General features: G+C 46.3%; 1 non-coding gene across 1 annotated transcript; it reads right to left on the minus strand.

The window, feature by feature from the left end:
• Positions 1–3,497: 3,497 nt before the first annotated feature.
• Positions 3,498–3,624, minus strand: LOC120100435 (small nucleolar RNA SNORA17). Its single transcript, XR_015655980.1, has one exon. It is a non-coding gene; the product is annotated as a small nucleolar RNA SNORA17 (small nucleolar RNA).
• Between the last annotated feature and the right edge of the window lie 893 nt (positions 3,625–4,517).

A 4,517-nucleotide genomic window follows, 5' to 3' on the forward strand; every position in this document is an offset into this window, starting at 1 on the left:
GGTCACAGAGAAAAGCTGCAGGGCACTCCTTGACTTGCCTAGCTGTCTCTCCACACTGTACTTCAGCTAAGGTCATCTTCTTACTTTCCCTTCAATGTGCCCCAGGCCTGTTGCACCTGCATTCTCTTTGCAGTATTCCTGGACTCTGTAATTGGCTCCCTCTTCAGGCATCTTCTCTAAACATCACCCATTTGTCAAAGCAACCGAATGTAGCAACTGAAAGTAACAAAATGTCAGGGTTCATGCCACAGCGTGTCTTTTTTTTTTCCCTCTCTCTTCTAACTTCTACCACACCTATCTGGTTGCTCTTGTTGTGTTTGTTTGTTTGTTTGTTTTTGCTTCCTTCTGACTAAAGTGTAAGTACTTATTGGCTTCACTGTCCTCTGCTTTCCGGAAAGCCCAGCTCACCGCTAGGAAGCTAAGAAACAGCCATGTGGCTGCAGCTTTGTGACTCACTATCTAGTCCTCTGTGTTGGGGGAGCAGAGCAAGGAGTCTCCCTCCCCTGGGTGTTCCCATGCAGTGACTATACTCCGCAGAGTGGGGACAGTTCAGTCCCTGCATTTATTCTCCATGGCTGCCTCATCCTGAGGCTCCATCGGCCCTGTCTTCCTTTCTCCATTCCCCTTCCCCCAGTGCTTGACCTCAGTGTGATATGCAGCTCTCTACCTGTGCTCTTCCCCTCTTGTCCCACCACAAGCCATCTCTCTGACTGCTAACCACATCCTGATGTGTGCGTCTCAGAGGACTCAGTCAGACAGTATGAGACACTACTCTACGCTGCTCAGTTCTGTGCTTTTAGTGCCTTGAAATTGTAATGCCCATTAAAGCATTTAGCAAAGCCAATATTAAAAACACTCAAGCTAAAAAAAAAACCACAGAAGAAAACAACACAGTTGTATTTTATGTTTCTAAATTAACCAAATAAATAATACTGCTGAGTTGATTAGGCAAAAATCACACAACATTGAGTATTTATAAGTATCCGATCACTGTGAATTTTTATAAAAAGACTTTAACCTTGATCCCAAAGTGATTTCTCTGAAGACCACTTCTCAGGAAATCATTTAAAACAAGCAGAACCAGGAACACAGCAGGCATGACCTGACTGACACTATTGGCTCTGGAGAATGCACAGCAAGTTCCCCCATGCCCCTCTTATCTGAGCTGGAGGCTTGAGTGACTTGGAGGAGAGAAATAGGAACTTGATTTGTAAACAGCTATAAGAAACCTGCTGATCAAGCCTTGGAAAGCTGTCTTTGTGTTCTGACGCTTCCCACACTTGCCTTCTGGATCTCAGGCTATTTTGCGAGGGGACTCAGAGTGGCCTAGGTCCTCTGAAGTCAATGTAGCCTCCCTAGAGCAAAACAGTTCTCTCTGTATATGATGAACAGGGTTTAAATCACAGCAGGCCCCGTTCTATCTCCCATGGCTGACCGCCGTGGAACATACACTCTGTATTGTTGATGTGTGGTGGGCAATGAATTCTGAAACATTTTATTGACTTACTAATAGCTTTTCAGGGGATGACAGAAAAGAACCACATTAAGCATACAAATCAATCATATACCTACTCTGGTTTCCAAACTCTAAAGAGCTATTGTCTGTCTCCAAGTTGGAGAAATAGAGTGAATCAGCTGAGAGTCTTCTAAGAACTTAGCTGGACTCAAGTCTGTGCCTGTGCATGACACTTACTGTAGTTGTCTCTCCTTGCACATAGCAGGTTGCAACTCAGGAGTCAGAGCACGAAACACTCACAGAGAGCTGAGCCTATATATTAACACATCTACACACTCGTGTGCCAAGTGTACAGCAGTGAGAGTCAGACCGAATAACTCTACATTCTTTATCTGTGGGATTCTGACACGGTCACCTCAGGATCTGCACTCCTCCATCTAGGAGTCAATCCCATTAGCAAAAAAACCAAGCAAACAAGCAAACAAACAAAAAAAAAAACCCAAAAACCAAAACAAAAATCCCCAAAGAATTAAAATTAAAATCAAAAAGCCCATGACCCAGGAGAATGATCACTGTGCAAGGTGGAGGAGTTCAGAAGTCTCTCTCTCCCCACTATTGCTGTGAAGGTAGCAAGGGACATCAAGGCCCATCAGAAATCTTCTCATGTTGAGCAGTGAGTGTTTCCTGTGCCAAGTATCCCCAGGACAAACCACGCCATTACAGACTCCAACTTCTCCCTTCTCTTGAATCCTTTTTATTTATTTTTCCCTTTTTTTACTGGTTCTTTGTGAATTCCACAACATGCACTCATTTCCCACTCTTCTCATGCCCTCCCTCCACCCTTGCAACCTCCTCCACAAGAGAGAAAAAACTCTTCTTATGGAAGCTGTAGTGAGTCACAGTGTGTCCCATGGTATAAACTTTTGTCCACACCTCTTTGCTTGCAAATGTTCATCACCATGACTCGTTGGTCTAGTATGAGGCCTCAGGCTTCTGCTACTCTATCAATACTGTATCCTCACTGGGACTCCTCTCAGATATCTTGTTGTCACTGTGTCCTGGAGACCTTAGGCTTCTGGATGTATAGGACCAGCCCCTTCATGTGTTCCAGTAGTTCATGAATGGGGTAGATGTTGGAGTAGGCCAATTCAAAACCCTGGATCTGGGCCTGAGAGGTATATGAGCTGGTCATCTGGCTTGCACTCCTGTTCTCCCACCCTCAGGGCCAGCTCACCAGCAGCCCCCTTAACCAAGGTCAGCTTTATCCTGTTGCCCAAGTAAGGTGTAGGGCCTGCTCTCCCACAATGTGTAGGGGCCGTCTCTCCTGAGTACTGCAGCTGGCTAAGGGCAGGGTCGGCTACCCTGATGCCCAGGTGAGGGCTGGTGTCTGCACATGTCCCTGGGATGTCTGCCTAGCCTCTGGTATTAACGGACCCCTGTTGCTGCAGGGTCAAGGACCCAGACATGGCTCCCACTGGGCAGCAGAGGCCAGGACCCTACCTGGTCCCAGATGGCATCAATGGCTACACACATCAGTCTGTTCTAACCACACTCAAGTCTCCAGGTCTGCCTCTCTTCATAGGGCCCACATCCTTCTGTTTCTCTCCCATTTCTCCACCACTTATATGTTACTCTTAGTGGCTCCTGGGGTCTCTGGGTGTCTGGGGCCATCTCAGGAGTGGTCTTAGGTGCCCCCTCAAGCATTATGGCCCTGGGCAGGACTTGGGCATAGTTTGCCTGAATCCCCAGACTGGTCCACCTGCCCAGGCCCCATAGTACTGGTCTGGTGGTTGTCTTGGACTTCCTCTTTGTCCAGGTTGCCAGAGTGCCACTGATCTGTCTTGGGCTCACTCCAGTCCAAGACCCATGGTCTCAGGAAGGTGGGGTGGGGGTTCTAAGTCTCTGACTTGCTTTCTACCTTGGGAGCCCAAACGGGCCTGCCTGGCACCCGACTGGTGGACTGGTGGTCATCTCAGTCTAGCGCCTTGTCTGGGTCCTGGCTTCAGAGTGGTGGTCATCTCAGGATAGCTTCTTTTTAGAGATTGTTAGGTTACGAATCATCCAGATGTTCATAGGTAAGAACACTGAGCAAAGACATAGCCTCTCTCCTCTCTGCCATCTACTGACACATGTGAAGCAGCAGTGACACCTGCAGCCACACCTGCAGGCTTCTTTTGAATTCTGAGACTTATAACTATGAATTGTTAATTTAGAAAATTTCCCGACTAAAGGGTAACATTCATTTATTAGCTTAGAGTACCTCAGTATCCCAGAAGACAGGCACCTGGGACAGACTCTCCTTGAAGGGAATAGGAGTTGCAGAGAATTCTGCATACCTTGTCTACTTACTGTCTGCTGGGCAAATGTGATTTGTTTAGGACGGGTCTCTCTGAGTTTATGGTACTTGGAGAAATATATCAGTAAACTCTTATGAAAAAATTACTTAGAAAACTTCATACAGAAACTTTTTCCTACAGAACTGTGAAGAATGAAGAAATGGCAAACATTTTCGCCCTCTCAGTATCTGAGAGGGACGTAGTTCATCATATTTGGTGGAGAAATTTGACCCGGTGAGACACAGAAGCTGTAAGAGAGCAAACCCTGAGACTTGGTACTCAGCTTCACATGTGATCTGTGACTATCCATGGAGAACAGTGTGGCATGCAGAAGCCTATGCTGTTTAACCCTCACACACAAGGCAACACACATCTGAGAGAGGCTAGCAGGAGGCAGCTCTCTCTCCAGAGCTGTATGTTGGGTGGCACAGAGGAGACAACACTGATGTTTAAATGAGGAAGCCATATGCAATAGGCTTCGTTCTCAAATGTGGAATGTGTCTGTCACAATGGTTTCTAATCTAATGTTGGTGAAATAGTTGCCTCATTTTCTGTCTGCTTTCAGAGTAGACATTGCAACACTAGGGTTTTTTTTTTCACTTTTCACCTAAGAAGTATAATGATAATCTTCACTATCAACTTGACAGCATTTAGAATCACCTGGAAACAGTTTCCCAAACTGTGTAGCCAGTCAGGAAAACCCACCCTAAATCCTAAATGTGGGT

Source organism: Rattus norvegicus, chromosome 1, assembly GCF_021556685.1.
Source record: "Rattus norvegicus strain SHRSP/BbbUtx chromosome 1, alternate assembly SHRSP_T2T, whole genome shotgun sequence".
Classification (NCBI taxonomy): domain Eukaryota; kingdom Metazoa; phylum Chordata; class Mammalia; order Rodentia; family Muridae; genus Rattus; species Rattus norvegicus.